The following is a 17598-nucleotide window of genomic DNA, read 5'->3' on the forward strand; positions in this document are numbered from 1 at the left end:
CTTCTTTCAGTACAACTGAAACCGAAGCGTTACCTCAAGAATTAAGGTTATTGCCTGTTCTGTGTAACTCCTCTAACAAATCTTCAAATTTTCCCTAAGCAGCATCTCCCTGCCACACTCGGCTGCAACACATAGGTGATCACATTCGCTCTCCTTCAGGCCTAACCCCTTCTCCTATTTTATTTCTTCAACCATTTATATATATTGCCGTTCGGCCCTGTAACATTCAACTGGCCATATAATTAAACCAGGTAGCATTAAAACAAACCGATAAAAGGTGAATCCAAAAATCAGATAAGAATTTTAAGGAAGGCAGGACAAGAAGCACTTAACTGCCCACTAGAAGAAAAGAAGGAGGGAGTTCTACAATTGGGATGCTGCCGCTGTCTCATATCCCAGCTAACTATTCTCTCTCTTGGTGGATTGCAAAGCAGAGCCTATTGAAGACAAACACTGTTGTTGTTTTATTTCCCACCCTTCACTACAATGCCCCAGGAAAGATTGCAACAATTTAAAATACAAGACTGGGGGGGGACGGGTTTAAACAACTAAAGTCACAAGTATAGGATGGGTATTACTCTATCACTCAAAAGTCAGATGCCTCAGTAAGAAGGTGCACTTCACCTCTTTGAAGGAGTAGGTTCATGAAGAAGAAGGTGGCCCTACAAATATCATTGTCCCCTAGTTGCTTAGGGTTTCATAGGTCATAATGGTTTCTTCTTCTTCTTTGGTGATCACTTGTAGCTGAGTAAAATTGTCTTCCATCAACACGGTTTTAACAATGAGCCCGTAAGTGACTGTGGAGGCTAGTTCTGGAGCCACACGTCCTTCCACAGTGGGGACATTGGTTTTTTGGGGGGAGTTGATCACGGTGTAGATTTGTCAAGCATGCCTTCCTCTTAGCATGTTTCTCCCTTGCATCCTGAGTTTGAGTGTCTTCAAAGCCCATGACACCTTTGGTAAAGGCTGTTCTCCAATTGGAGCACTTGCAGGCAAGTGTTTCCCAATTGTTCGTGTTTATACTTCATTTTTTAAAAATGTGCCTTTAAAGACAGTCTTTAAACCTCTTTTGTTGACCACCAGCATTACGCTTTCCATTTTTAAGTTCAGAATAGAGTAGTTGCTTTGGAAGACGATGATCAGGCTTCCACGCAACATGACCAGCCCAATGAACTTGATGTTGAAGAATAATTGCTTCAACACTGGTGATCTTTGCTTCTTCCAGTATACTGGTATTAGTTTACATGTCTTCCAGGTGATGTATAAAAATTTCCAGAGACACGGTTGACGTAATCTTTCGAGGAGTTGGAGGTGTTTACAGTTTAGTAGGGTATGCATTGGTTGACAAGGTATGCTTGCCTTGGAGAAGACAAGACTTTGATATGATGTGATAATCATCTTCAAATACCTAAAGGTATAGAAGATGGAGCAAGCTTGTTTTCTGCTGCTCCAGAAGTAAGGACCCAAACCAACGGCTTCAATTTACAAGAAGGGAGATTCCAACTAACCATTAGGAAGAACCTTCTGACAGTAAGAGCTGATGGGCAGTAGAATGGACTATCTTAGAATGTTGTGGACTCACCTTCATTGGGGGTTATTAAATAGAGGTTGGATGGTTTTCTATCAGGGATCCTTTATCTGTGATTCCTGCATTGCAGGGCTTTGGACTAGATGACACTTCTAGTCCTTTGCAACTCTACAAATCCATGATTCTGTAACCAGCACCTTGAACAACTAATGTTGCTGTATGCTGCTCCTCCCTCTGGAGGCCATGGTAGCCGTCTTGGGATTGTGAGGTAAGGTAAAATAGAAGGGGTCTTTGAATGACCCCATCACACAGTGTTCGAAACTCCCATAGTTCTGGGCACCTTTTGCAACAAGGAATTTAATGAGCATGAGCAGTTTCTGAGCTCTGGGCACAGTACTGCACCTTAGATTTCCGATTAAAACTGCAGAGTGGGAGAAAAGGAGGACGTTTTTCTGCCTCCCCGCTTTCAGCTACTTTTTGAAGACTGCAGAAGAGACCCTCTTAAGAATATTAGGGGGGTGGGCAGGGGAAGGACTAGACCATGTGAAAAATGAACGTAATATTTTAGCTGCAGTTCATTCATTTTCAGCTTTGTATTTTTGTTCTAAAAAAGTGTGCCTAGACATTCCATTGTTGTGCCTATGACCTCAGTTTCAGGTGCCATTTAGCTCCTAGCTTTCATATCTCAGTTTCTAACACTGCCGTCACATGATCGCTAGAACGCAACAGCCATTCCATGTTATTAAGGCTATCATACTCTCAACATGGTCTTTGTGTTGTGATCCCCTAATAATATGGAATGGCTGTTGGGTTCTAGTGGTCACTCAAGGGAATCATCCAACCTTTGGTCAATCTTTGACTTTAGCATCTCCATAGACAGAGGTGCATTACTTCTCAGCATGAATGTTCTCTTTAACCATTGTGATTTAGAGTAGGGATAGTTAACCTGTCCTGATGTTATTGGACTGCAATTCCCACCACCCCTGTCCATTGGTCACACTGTTTGGGAATGATGGGAGCTGAAGTAGACATGTCCTGTTTTCGTCACACAACCATCAGTTCCTAATAACGATGAAACAATAAGTGCATTATTGCTCTCTTTGGAGGCTCTCTTAATTAGTCAGTTTCTTTTGATAAGTTAATTGAATAAGAAAATTGGATGATTTACTGGAGGGAGGAAAGATATGCCTAACGCTTAATGCATATGTCTCCTGAATTATTCTTCTGAACTATTCTAATTATTTAGATAACTGATTACCTAGTTTAGAGTGGCCTTCTAATGAGTCCATAATTCTTGGGGGGGGGTTAGCTCTTTGAAGGTATGGTGAAGCATTGTTTAATGTGAAAAAAATATGTACTAATTTTTCAAACTCTTCATGACAAATTTGACTTCAGGGGAAAAAGAGAACATTATTTTACTTTTGTTTTACAAGGGCCTACACAATAACATGCTTACACTGTATTTTTTTCTTGACTTTCTAAACTACTGTGTGTGTTGTTGGTGTTCTGGAGGGAATTAGAAGGGCTCTCTTTATCACCAAGTCATACCTGAAGTGAGATAATGGGCAATTTAAAATCTTTGTTTCTTAGGAAGTTCTCAAGAAGTCACCATAGGAGGAAGAATGCGAGTTTGCACTATGGATGATAATAGGGGACAAAGCTTAAATTAAGCCAACTAATTTTACATGTTTTCCACTTGAGACAGCTCAGTCCCCTGTATTCAACTTCTACACTATTCTGCATCTTTATATAATTGCTTAGTTACCTTAAACGGGCCTTGCAGTATGACAGCCATTAGTGTTTATTCGGCTCTTTGATAGTATGTAAGAAACTTAATTTACTTTCTTTCAGTTATACATCAGTCTCTAGTTCCAAGACAGGGTTTCTTCTGCCTCTATCAAAGTGCATGTGTGTATCACTGAATTCAGGTGGCCCTCCAAACTTGGCTTGAGAATGTTCCTTATACTCTCGAACCCTCTTCTTCCCCTTCCTTCCTCCACTCCCACACATGGCTCAGTCACTTACTTTCCTATCCGATCAAACCACGGTTTTCCATTTTATCTAAACCAGTAAACTCTAGCTTGAGCAAGCTCTCCATAAAGAGGATAATAAACCCCAGCTGGATCCTGGTTTAGAATTCTGGTGAGACTTTGCCATCCACTAACGGGTAGACGCAGTCATGACTGACAGCCTGGTTGTCAGTAAAGCATCGTCACATGAAAGCCGATGTGTTCCACAGAAAGGTTGCACAGGCCGTTTGTGGGCCTGATGACCTCTCCTGCGCCATCAGCTGTAAAGGTGGCCTCTAGCTGTGAAGAATTAAGCACCCATTCCAATTGCTTCCCCAAACTGGGATTTCTTCTTCTTTTTGACTCCTATTTTATCCATATATCTCACTTGTCCATTTTTGTTTCTCATGCTTGTTGCTATCTCTGCTCCTCCAAATCCTGCATTGTCACTTAGAAGGGTAACACTTAGAAGGCTGATTGTGGCCATCATCTCTGTATATCCACGTTCATCCTTGACTAGGCTGGGCATGTGTCCTGCGTTAACAGATGGCAGACCACTATTTGAAAGCTGTCAGTCCTCTATCTGAAAGTGCCTGAAGGACTATTTAATCCAAGTCTGGTTTAAAGATAAAGAACCACAAGAACGAAGGGGCTTTGGAGTTGTCCTTCAACAGTTAGCACCTTGACAGCAGACTAAGGAGGCAGGCAAACAGCTCATCTGATCATAGGCTCCCTCGCCCTATGGTGAGGTGAATTGTACTTCTATTTAAATTATGGCAATTACCGTATTTTTTGCACCATAACACTCACTTTTTTCCTCCTAAAAAGTAAGGGGAAATGTCTGTGCGTGTTATGGAGGGAATGCCTACGGGTGGCATGCCTACGGATTTTCCTCCTCTAAAAACTACGTGCGTGTTATGGTCGGGTGCGTGTTATAGAGCGAAAAATACGGTAGTTCTAAATTTGTATCTATGCATATGCAAATTGTATGCAGATCTATGCACCCTTTTTGCCCCTCTTTTTAGTGATGTGTTTCCTTCTTTCCTTCCTTCCTTTCTTTCTTTTTGCTGATGTGCACATGACCACCCTGTTTTTGCCTCTTTGCTTCCAGGCCTCTTAAACATGGCTGCCTTTTGCCCCTTTCCTTGGTGTGAATTAAGTCTGAGATGAGGACTGCTGGGTCGGTGGGGACTGGAGTATTGACTGCTTGTTATGCCAGGCACCAATGTGCACCTGAAACAGCCCAGTAGCACAGTTTTACATGCATAAAATACCGCACACAGTTCTTGCGCATCTTCGATACAAAGGAGCTGGTGACAGGTGATAGGAAAGGCCCAAGACCCTGGAGCGAAGCTGGTAGCCAGAATAGACAATAGTCAGACCCAATGTTCTATTTTGCCATTCTTATGAGGTGAAAGGAATTTAAGATGCGCGGGTGTTTTTCCATGGATGAAAGTCTACAGCTTCTTACTCGAACAGAGATTCTTACTTGCTCTTGCCGCCCAGTTTCTAGAAAGCAAAGACTCCCATTCAGACCAAAAAAAGCAATTCAGATGAGAAGAAGGAAAGACAGGCAACCAGTCCCAGAGATGTGAAACAACATTACAGAATATGCATATTGCACCTGTAAATAATATTAGGTCAGGTGTGTGTGCACATTCCTTGCTGTAGTCTTGCAGTAACCATGGAACTGCCAGAGCACGCCCAGGCCAAGTCTCTTCACTGCTACAAATAAGAGAATGCGATCTGAACTTTCATAGTATTAAAACCTTCTCAAGAATAACACAGCTGGGAAGGCATCCAATTTGAACAGGAAGATCAATGGAATATGGCAACATAATATACTGCTGTTTTTATGCCGGATATATGTGATGTTTGCACACATTTCCAAGGAACAGAGATGGGGTTAGTAAAACATAGCAGCTGCAGGATTTGCACAAGTTCCATGAAGGTAGATCATTTCATTTTTTGTCGATCCCAGTCAAATCCAGTACGTTGTTGGGGACTCATAAACGTGCCATTTGAGTGGAGTTTGTTGCAGGAGGCATAACCTCATTCTTCCTGACTCGTCCAGAAATATACTTTTAAATTGTCCCTTCTGTCCAAACTCACATTCCACAGTTAATGTCCAAGAAATTCTACTTTATAAACCATGGTTCCGCCACCTGCTGTGCAGATAATGGGTGTTTTAAACTGTGCTTACTGGCAGTTGTGTGTGTGTGTGTGTGTGTGTGTGTGTGCACGTGCTTGTGTATAAAAAAAAGAATCAAACAGTGCACTGATAGCTGTAGGAATCAACAAGAGAAAAGAGTGTTGCTGCATGCTACCAAAATCTCCAAGTGGTGCAAGATTCCCAGGGTCCCAAGCACTTAGCCAGGGTTTGTGGTTTCTGTTGGAAATGAGGTGCAGCAGAGACAGTGGTGTCTGTATGATGTGAGTTATTTACACGTACAGTGGTACCTTGGGTTACATATGCTTCAGGTTACAGACTCCGCTAACCCAGAAATAATGCTTCAGGTTAAGAACTTTGCTTCAGGGTGAGAACGGAAATCATGCTCCTGCAGCGCGGCGGCAGCAGGAGGCCCCATTAGCTAAAGTGGTGCTTCAGGTTAAGAACAGTTTCATGTTAAGAACGGACCTCCAGAACGAATTAAGTACTTAACCTGAGATACCACTGTATATACAACCTGAGCCTATGATGGAGGGGTTCACAGCATTAACACCCCAAAAGGGTCTTGTTTCTCCCATAGCCTCAGCCTTGATTTCAAACAGACGTCAAACATTGTTCTCTTATTGTCTCTCTCCAGCTTGCTGCTTTACTTCTAAGTCATGTGACCCCTGACTCTCAACTCTAAATTAAGCTTTCTCCTTCCAACTATCTCTCGCCCCTTTTTGGTCTCACGCAGAGCCCCCTTTCCTTTGTTCTCTTAGTAGCCAATTACACAGGTGATCACCTCGTCAGGAAGTGAGCCTGGCTTATATTTTTGCACTTGCTAGATGCAAGGGTTATAAGGGTCTCAACTCCCCTGCCCCCCAAACTCATAATGGTATAGTGAATTTTAAACCTGTCTTTGGCAACTCCAATTCAGCAGTAAAGAGCAGGTTTTTCCCAGGGAAAGCGGTAGGGGAAATGGAAAACCACTCGGTCACATGGCTGAAAAACACAGGACAAGCAGAAAACCTCTTAGACCCCTGCTCTCTAGGTACAGGATGAGCTTATGAGATATCTCTCATGGGTCTTCATATCTGTTAGTCTTTAAGGTTCACAGAAGAAAAGTTAAACAGTCCACTGGAAAGCTGTCAGGAATGAGCCAGCTCCAAGTGAAGGTTTGCAGCCAACGGCAGAAAGCAGCCAGGAACAGAGAGGCTTTGATGTTAGTCAGGCAGGGGAGAGCCCACAGCTACAGACTTTGGCTCTTCCTGACCTTGACAGAAAGGCTGATAAGGCAGGAGAGCAGGCTAGAACATAGCCAAAGCTTGCCGGAAGCACAATCAGGCGCGAATAAACTCAGAGACAGCCCCTCAGAGTTGGAAGCTGTTGGAGCTGATCCAATAAGTCCGAGGAGTCGGCGAATGGGAGGGTTGTTAGACAGGAAGCAAAACAAGACACGTAAGGGTCGTAAATTCAATATCTGCTGGAGATGCTGGAAGGAGTCTTCAGAAGGGTCATCTTGACTAATGATGCCGGAGGCTTTGTTAGAGCTGTCTGGAGCTATCTGTTTTTGCAATAAATTTTCCTTTTTAATTAGCTACGCTTACTGTGTTATCAAGCTGGGAACCTGGACTCCTGATGAACGCATGTCCAAAGGAGTGCGCTCTCTCTCTCTCTTCCTCCCTCTTAATGGATCCTGAGATTGTCCAACTTATAAAGATGTCAGCAAACATGATATGAAGGCTAGCAACATTAACCCCAGCATGTGGGAATCCCTTGCAGATGACCACAGTGCCTGGAAACAGAGAGTCAGGTCATATATCTACAGCAGTGACCAGAGAAGAAATGACTGCTGGAGCAGTGCAGAGAGAAAAAACGCCATGGTGCAACTGCAGCAATGAAGCCAAATGTCTTCATCTGCCCCTGCTGCAACAAAACATATCTCTCCCTTATTGGTCTCTACAGCCACATCAGGCACTGTAACACTCCAGTGTCTTGACTTTGTCCCCAATGGCACACCCTTCCTTTGTCTCTCAAGACAGATGGAGGACAACATATTAAGAAGAACCTATGGGCCAAAGTGCCTCAGTCATCGCATAGCGCCCATTTTTCTTTCAAAATATTGTTGCACTTGGCAGGGAGGTGGAATCCAGATGTTAAATAGGTAAAGGTAAAGGGACTCCTGACCATTAGGTCCAGTCGTGACCTACTCTGGGGTTGCAGCGCTGATCTCGCTTTATTGGCCGAGGGAGCCGGAGTACAGCTTCCGGGTCATGTGGCCATGACTAAGCCACTTCTGGTGAACCAGAGCAGCACACGGAAATGCCGTTTACCTTCCCGCCAGAGCGGTACCTATTTATCTACTTGCACTTTGATGTGCTTTCAAACTGCTAGGTTGGCAGGAGCAGGGACCGAGCAACGGGAGCTCACCCTGTCGTGGGGATTCGAACCGCTGACCTTCTGATCAGCAAGTCCTAGGCTCTGTGGTTTAACCCACAGCGCCACCCACGTATTTAGATGTTAAATACTTTGTATTTAAGTAGCGCTCTTCGTTTTCTCTCTATTTCTCTCTCTCTCTTATAAGGTGGGCAAATTCATGTTAGAGAAACGTTGAAGCTCATTAATGCTGCCTTTTACAATTTCAGGGGCTTCAGGATTTATTGAATGAGCTCATAGTAATGCGAAAAAGGAGCTGCAGCAGAAACTCCCAGGCTAAAGTAAGCTTGAGAGGTTGAGGCTGGCGTCAAGTTTAAGAACAGCAAATCTACTTAAATGTAGCAGTGTTATTATCAAATGTGAAGAGATTTGCAGTCGCTGCCAGTGTGTAACTTACAAGGGAAATCTTATTAGTTTTGTTTGGTGAGTGGGATGAAAATGAGACAGATAACTGACGTATGTGTTTCCCCCTCCGTAAGAATGGATTTTATGGGAGGGGGAAGATCTGAAAGATGAGTTGTCAACCTATTTATTGTTCCAGATCTCATCAGGCTTTTTAATCATTCTTCCCCCCCCACTTTGCTATTGCTGGAAATCCTTGTCTAAAAATGGTACCTGGCATTTTAAAAGAATGTGCCTTTTGTTAAACTGAAGAATTCGAAATTAAAGCAAGGAGTTGGTGGTCGCACTCTGCACTACGCTCAATCTGTCATTTTTGTGGGTTGTGGGGAGAAAGTCTTAAGTTTGCATACATAGAAGAAGAGGAGGAGGAGGATTTTGAATTAGATATCCCGCTTTATCAGTACCCTAAGGAGTCTCAATGGGACGTGGGTGGCGCTGTGGGTTAAACCACAGAGCCTAGGACTTGCCAGTCAGAAGGTCGGTGGTTCGAATCCCCGTGACGGGGTGAGCTCCCATTGCTTGGTCCCTGCTCCTGCCAACCTAGCAGTTTGAAAGCACGTCAAATTGCAAGTAGATAAATAGGTACCGCTCCGGCGGGAAGGTAAACAGCGTTTCCGTGCACTGCTCTGGTTCCCCAGAAGCAGTTTAATCATGCTGGCCACATGACCCGGAAGCGGTACGCCAGCTCCCTTGGCCAATAAAGCGAGATGAGCTCTGCAACCCCAGAGTTGGCCACGACTGGACCTAATGGTCAGGGGTCCCTTTACCTTTACCTTTAAGGAGTCTCAAAGCGGCTAACAATTTCCTTTCCCTTCCTCCCCCACAACAAAACTCTGTGAGGTGAGTGAGGCTGAGAGACTTCAGAGAAGTGTGACTAGCCCAAGATCACCCAGCAGCTGCATGTGGAGGAACGGGGATGTGAACCCAGTTCACCAGATTACAAGTCTACTGCTCTTAACCACTACACTACAGTGGTGTATGCATGAAGGCCATGCATGCCTTGATGTTAGTACCCATGTGTCCTGTTAGTGGCAGTCCTCTATCTGTTGCTGTAAAATAATTTTCTAGTTGAAAGAGGTCTCCATTTGAAGGCAGAAGTCATTCACCTAATATGGTTGAACTGCAATGCTGTTTGCCCAGGGTAATGAATTTTTTGCCTGGTATAAAATATGCCTGAAGCATATCTTCACCTTTTTCTTATTAACATCCAAGAAAGGTACAGCAGTGGTTTTCAAACTGTGGCCTGTGGTCCATGAGGTTAATTCAGGTGGTCCATGGCACGCCTATGGATTTGTGTTCGAGGAAGAGAGGTGAATATTACGTTGAATATTCTTTTTCATTTCAATTAAATTTTGTTGCTTCTTTTATTTATTTTTTACCTTATATGTTGTTGTGTTGCGATTTGAATTCTGTGGAATTGCAGTTGGTACAAGAGTCTGAAAAACCAATAAGTGGTCCACCAAGACCATTAGCAATATTCAAGTGATCCTTTGCAGGGAATGGCGTTTGGGAACTGCTGTGCAATATAGCTTCCACAGGCAGCTTCCCGGTTTCTCTTTCTTAAATTAAAAAAACAAACCCACAACTGCTATTTGCTTGAGATAATTTTTTCTTTTTGTCACTGTTGGTTGACCCTTACTGAGTGAAGAAAGATGTTTGAAAAGAAGAATAAAATGCCTCTTTATTTTTCTTTTTTTGAAGTAATTGCATTCAATTTAGATGATATACCTGCCTTTTTCCCCCAAACAGGTTAACTTCCCTTGCTAATGTTGAAAATGTCTGAACACCAATTCACTGTTTCGCTTCCACCCTTTCCTTTGTATGTGTGGCTATTATTTAAGAAGGGGTGTTCCACAGGAGGGGGGGGACAGTTTAAGATCTAATTCACAGCCCAGAAAATAGAGAAAGGCTTCTATGTATCTGCTTGTGGGAGACATAATTTGAAAAGCCGGCTCGGAGCTTCTCGTTTACTATTTTAAACCTAGTTCATTATGGATGGCTCTGCAGTGCTATGTATCACCAGCAAGTGAAACATAAAAATTACTCAAATTGTCCTCCATAGCGCATATGAAAACAGTATTTGGGAACTCATTTGTACTCGTTGGCTATGTAGCTGGTAGCCTTCACCCCATCTCCATTTTCTCTTTCAGCGATATGGAACGCTTCCAAGAAATTGGGCCCCTCATCTAGAACTCCTATGGGAGTTCATATCTTACATTTAGGGACGTGGGTAGCACTGTGGTTTAAACCACAGAGCCTAGGACTTGCCGATCAGAAGGTCGGCGGTTCAAATCCCCGCAACCGGGTGAGCTCCCGTTGCTTGGTCCCTGCTCCTGCCAACCTAGCAGTTTGAAAGCACGTCAAAGTGCTAGTAGATAAATAGGTACCACTCCGGTGGGAAGGTAAACGACATTTCCGTGCACTGCTCCGGTTCGCCAGAAGTGGCTTAGTCATGCTGGCCACATGACCCAGAAGCTGTACGCCGGCTCCCTTGGCCTGTAAAGCGAGATGAGCGCTGCAACCCCATAGTTGTCCATGACTGGACCTAATGGTCAGGGGTCCCTTTACCTTTACCTTTATGTTACATTTAGGTCGTCCCAAGAGAGGCAGTTCAGTGTCTGTGGCTTGAACTAAGACATCCAAATTGGCAATGTGTTGTTGCCAAGGGGTGGCCCATTTATTTATTTATTTATTTAAAACATTATTATTATACCACCTGCCGTTAAAAATCCCAAGGCACTTTACAACGCACCAGTGCCAAGACGACAAAAACAGCAAATTGAAAACCGAACGAATTCAGTAAGTACCGTTAACAAACCGATAGGAACCCAACACTTCTCAGCAACTTGGGATCCATGACTTTCAGGAGGAAGCGAGAACCCTGCAGGGTATCTCAGTTAGTTTGAGTGTGATTCTTATAAATGCCAACATTCCAGGTTCGATCCCCATATGGATGGGACAGCTGCATATACCTGCGGGACTAGATGATCGTCGGGTTTCCTTCCAACATACAATGGTATGATTCTATGACACCTGCCTTGCCTTGGGTGGAAAATTACTCCACCATCTAGGCACCAATTTGGAATCCCACTGTCCAGTTCCCTCCCTAGGGCAGCCAGGCTCCAAGGAAATCAAGGTATCATGCAAAATAGGGAACTTTGGCAAATGTAGCTTGTCATGCAGGGGTGAGAAGAGTTGAAAAAGTGCCTTCTTTTGAATCACCCCATTCCAAATATATTACATGTCACCCTCCCATAGCTGTCAACTTTCATATTTGAAAATAATGAATCAGCAGCCTCGAAAATAAGGGATCAGCAGCCTCACCTGTCCCGGGGACTGTCTACGGGATATCTAACAATCCGGGATAGCAGCGGGAAGCAGCGGGAAACGGTGCTGGAATAAGGGAATTTCCCACCCAAAAAAGGGAAGGTTGACAGCTATGCACCCTCCAGTGCTCCATTTTCCTTCTCTCCTGAGAAACAAAATGGTCAGGAATTATGAAGTTGTTCCATTATATTGTACTTTCCAGAACCAACTACAAAAAAAACCCCACTCTATTTGGTGTTGACCTATGGAAGAATGAAAGTAGAATCAAATGGATGTGCGCTATTCCACACATAAGGCCTCGTTTATATAGATACTTGGATGTGCGGAACTCGTGGTGTGCAAACCACAGAGAGCCGAGTTAGGTAACATCTTTCAGGATTAGGTCCCCCGCTATGGTTATCTGCAGCACTTTACAGCTGGGGAGACATTAAAAAGCTGTGTTTAACAGCTGCGATATCATCCTCGCAAGCAATATTTCAACCAGAGCTGCTATAAAAACCTCCCTTGTGACATCAAAGCTGTGAAAAATAGCAAATTTGAAGTGCAGGGGGGGAAAGCCCCTCCTCAACCGCCTGCCGCAGGAGTAATTGTTTCCTGGCAATTGACATTTCAAGAGCTGTTTCTTTAAATGCCCAGCCTCTCCATCTTACTTGGCTTTCCCCCCACCCCAGCATGACTGAAGGAATCTAGAGCAGGGATAATGACTCGCCGCAGGTTTCATCCGAGGGGGTAATGAAAAGAAAAGGAATGATGGAGATAGTCGGGACGGAGCGATTTCCACTATCTGATGCCTCCCCCCTCCCCTTTCCCCGCCACCATGCTCCAGTGATACAACCAGCCTGTACTAACGACGGAATAATAGGTCGGCTCATATGCTCTGCTTCATACCAACAAACCCATCCTCCCCAATAAGAAGGAGCCGGGAGCACGGGAGCGAGAACTATCCCGTCATCAGTCACTTTACATCTGCACTCCGAGCAAACAGAATGGCAGGCACACTGTTCCCTGGCAGCTCGCCAGGGCTGCAAACGATCGTGGCACTAATTAACTCACCTGTGGAATTCACGCTCCGCAGCCGGGCTCTTTATGCAGTTCACCAAAGCGTGCTGCCAAAAGAGGAGGTTATATTTTGAGAGAGAGAGAGAAAAGAACCTGCTGGTAAAAGGGGTAAAAAGTTTTGAACATCCTGCGAGGCCGACAGGTCTGTTCCCGTAACAACTGCACCATGCAGGTTTAAGTGGAGCATATCAAAAAACCATCCCACGGGATAGCGGAAGTTACCTGGCGACAGGTGCATGACCCCAGAATGTGTCAGTTGTACATTGCCCACCCCTCCATTCATCCCACCTTGTTCAGCTCCGCCTGCTTAATGGTGTAGTGCTTATTTTCTCAGTTTACGTGCCCAATGACTGGTGTGGGCCAGTTCAGTTCTCAGCATTGGCGAATTGTCCCTGCAGTCCCCATCCGTCTAATAAATAGCCACATTGCAGGTAATGTTTGACATTCTGAACATTCGCGGGTATTTATACAATTCCCTGACTTGGAAATATACAGCATCAATTTTTTAAAATATTTGTTTTTCATTTCTCCATTTGGTCTGAAGAAAAATGCAAAGGAGCACCGTACGTGTAACGTTGCTACCAAGTTGCAATAATGATGCTAAAGCATCCACATTAAATGGTTATACAGCATCAAGAACCCTTTCAGTCTCTCATTGTCCTCTGGTTTATTCCTGTTCCAGTATGGATGACATATTTTGGGAGAAATGTCTATAGAATAGATTCTGGCATCTCATAAATGGACGAAAAGTTAGTTTGCTTTCAACTTCGTTATCTGTCAAACTTTTCTTAACTTTCCTTCAAGATATAAAAGGATATTATTTCTTCACGTAAAATGGTAAAGGGACCCCTGACCGTTAGGTCCAGTCGCGGATGACTCTGGGGTTGTGGCACTCATCTTGCTTTATTGGTCGAGGGAGCTGGCGAACAGCTTCTGGGTCATGTGGCCAGCATGACTAAGCCGCTTCTGGCGAACCAGAGCAGCGCACAGAAATGCTGTTTACCTTCCTGCCAGAGTGGTACCTATTTATCTACTTGCACTTTGACGTGCTTTCAAACTGCTAGGTTGGTAGGAGCAGGGACTGAGCAATGGGAGCTCACCCCATTGTGGGGATTCGAACCGCCGACCTTCTGATCGGCAAGCCCTAGGCTCTGTGGTTGAGACCACAGCACCACCCGTGTCCCTCATTTCCTCAAGTAGCCATAAGCAATACATTTTGGACCAGTCCCCTTCATCAATTTAGCTTAGAAACATCCATGCTGTCCCCCATAGAGGCAACAGCAGGACAGGCAAGGTCTAATAGCTGTTAGGAGGCAGCTGCCTCCTACTGCGTAGCCTCCAAGCCCAATGGGCATGTGTTGAGCACAAGGGACTCACAGTCCCACATGCTGCTTCTTTTAAGTAAGTCATTGAGTAATATTTTGTGGTTGTTGTTTTGGCATCCGTCTGCCTCAAGGGACAATGGAGTGCACCTCCAGGGCTAAAGTCAAACCATGGGAGAATCAAAGAACCTGCAGTGATTCTCCAGAGGTAACTGTTGCCCCCTGTGTTGTTTTTGCTGTGTTAGCAGCACTGAAGTGACCACCCGGGGGCCCAAGCCTGGGCAGTATGTATAGAGGTCCTGGGCTACCCATATGACAAGACACACACCCTCTCGCCCTCACTGATGTGGTCGAAAGGACAATAGAGCAATACTTTTCGCCCCAGCTGGGCTGCAGGACTTGCCAGAAAGAAGTGTACAAGTCGCCATCCAACAGTCTTAGGGACTCCAGATTTGTGTTGGGTTTACTCCTTAGCCTTTTGCTCTCCTAAAGATGGCAAGGTAGCAGGTGTGGGTTTTTCCTCGGGGTTTGCTCCCGAACCCTTTCTCATGGGTGAGCAGAGCCGCAAGGCAGCAGAGGTTTAGGATCAGTTTTCCTTCTCCTAGATGGGCTACCTTCTCAGGTTGACAAGCCCCATCTGCCCCTCATTTCCCTCTACAGCTCGTACCTTCTTCTGTTCTATTACAGTCATACCTTGGAAGTAGAACAGAATCCGTTCCAGAAGTCCGTTCGGCTTCCAAAAGGTTCAGAAACCAAAGTCTGGCTTCCCGATTGGCTGTAGGAAGCTCCTGCAGCCAATCGGGAGCCACGGAAGTCACGTCGGACATTCGGGTTCCAAAGAACGTTTGCAAACCAGAAGACTCACTTCCAGGTTTGCAGTGTTTGGGAGCCAAAACGTTCGACTCGCAAGGCGTTCGGGATCCAAGGTACGACTGTACTTATCTTTAAATATTAAGAGTATATTTAGTTGAATACCAAATTAATACTCCTAAACAAGCAATAAAAAAGTTCTCGGTACTTTACTCTATGCATAGTAGCAAATGGAGATCTTCATATCAAAATTTGCAGGAAGAGGAGGGAAACACTTCCTCCTGGATCCACAGCTTCCTGCTTTGATAATTTTTTTAGTAAGGGGATAACAACACTGCCTACCTTCTAAGTTTGCAGCCTGATAAAAATATATATTAAGCTCTTTGTGCATGCAAGGGTCCTTTGTAAACACTCCATATTTACTAGTGATAATTTCTGCTCATTTCCTTATGTTAATGGAATTAGGGGAACTAGAAAGGAGGAAAATGCCGAGTTGGCTTGAGGGTGTTGTTGTCCCATGTCTTTCTCTGGACCAGCATAATTTGGTAGCAACCATGTTTATGTGCACGTATCTGGTCAGTTCCCCTGACCCAGCAGATAATAAGATTTATGGATTCATTATATCCTTACTTGCCAGTCCCCACAATTAAAGCAGCATTTCATTTTTCTTTTCTGTGAAAGTCTCATCCATGTGCTTCAGGATGAGGGATAGTCCGAGCATGTTGGAATTAAAGAGCATCCGTTGCCTTTCTTCAACAAGTTCAACATAACAAAACCAACAAGAAAATATTAGGATTTTTCTCTTTTTAAACAACTGCCCCCCGACCCCCAAATCTGATAGCTAGACCTCAAGTGTGGTTTGTTTTGGTTTTGGAGGAATTTCCTTCTCATAAAACAAAGAAATATAGCTGGTAACTTGTGAAATGTTTTGTTAGGGGTGAAGACAAATGTGATATTAAACAAGGGCTCACAGCAAGTTTCTTCTAATGCAGCGTGAGCTCAGCTTCCTCCTGGCTTTATGATTTGAGGCATGGACGTACATGTCAGCACATTGAAATCTCCTTTGGCTATCAGTTTGCCCTCCCTCCTGCCCTATTCTTCAGGCAGGATGCTTAGCTTTTTGTTGTTTAAAGCACCACATGAATGTTTATTAATTTATCTTTCCATCATCACCTCATTTTTGCCTCCTCCAAAAAGTTTGAAAAGAAAAGAAAAACCAATGCTGTGATGGGCTTAGGTGGTTTTGTCCACAGCTGGTTTCTAACTTGCAGAATTATTTTGTTGTAGGGCCTAGAGAGGAACAAGATCATTTGAGCTGAAAGGGAAGGTCATTTCCATACATGCTCATCAGGGTATACATGCTCTGTCTCTCCTCCCCAACCACCCACAGTTCAAACAAGAAGCATTATTGTTATTACTACTATCATTGTGATTATCATCAGTACACACTTTTCTCCTATACAGCAGAGGTAGTAAAGCTAAGGCAAGACTTACTTGGGCTGCCCCTGTGCTTCATGTAGAAGAAGATGTTCTTTTCCTTCCCAGTGGAGGATTTTGGGATACAGAACATGCAGCAGCTTGACTGTTCACTGGAACAGAAAATCAACATCATGTTATGCTGCTGCTGAAATAATTGTACTGGGATTCATATGTATGGTCCTGGTTCACACATCTTGATAAGCTGTGGCAAGCAATAAATTTCTCCTCCTTTGCTCTCCGATGCCTGGAGTGGAGAGAAACATACCATGAGGATTGGCTTAGCATTACGTGTGAGCCAGCCTTTGTTTCTGTCTCCAACAAATGGTGCGTTCTAAGCCAAGAACAAACTTTGGCATATGCACATACTTTGTTTGGAGGAACAAGCCCCGTTCACCCATAATGCTAAGCCAAGACCCATAGTTTGTTTCACCAGCCAGGATCAACTGAGCAGCATGCACTAGCACTCTGACTCTTAAACCGACATAAACCAAAGCTAACCTTAATGAGCAATATGCCATTTTTGACATTGCACCTATATCCCAAATCGTTAAAAAAAACAAAACAGTCTGCTCTATCTAGAATGGATTAAAGATGCATAGAAGATGGGCCTTTGCTGACCCAAAATACTTTTGTCACCATCCAAAACCATGATATATGAACATGTAAAACACACTACAATCTCACAGCATATTTGATAAATTCAATGAAATGCACATGGTGATAACCCAAGCCAAATCCCCATTACCTGGAGGTTGCAATGTATCTAGGTTTAAATCTTTGACCCATAGGTTGAGAGCAGGGTTCATATTCTTCTGTCTTCCCCAACTGAGGGGGTGGGACGGGGGGCAGAGTGTTGGCAGATGGGACGATAGACAGAGTTGGCAAGCAATGTGAGCAGGGTTCATAGCCCTTAGTGTATCCTTTACTACCAGCTGAAAACATCTTTCCTTGCTATTCTACAAATGGAATCACCACAAAGTCAAACGAAGCTGTCCAAACTAGGGTTTATTTTTTTAAGTTAAGTGGAATAAGGAGCAAAATTAAATGTGTTTTATTCCTCCCACTCAACAGAGA

At 44.1% G+C, this 17598-nt stretch overlaps 1 protein-coding gene across 1 annotated transcript in view; it reads left to right on the plus strand.

The window, feature by feature from the left end:
* LOC309538622 (cadherin-6) overlaps window positions 1-17598 on the plus strand; it is a 165811-nt gene that overhangs the window by 64517 nt on the left and 83696 nt on the right. The gene's annotated exons all lie outside the window — the stretch shown is intronic.

The sequence above is a fragment of the Podarcis vaucheri genome (assembly GCF_965113315.1).
Source record: "Podarcis vaucheri genome assembly, chromosome: 8".
Lineage (NCBI taxonomy): Eukaryota > Metazoa > Chordata > Lepidosauria > Squamata > Lacertidae > Podarcis > Podarcis vaucheri.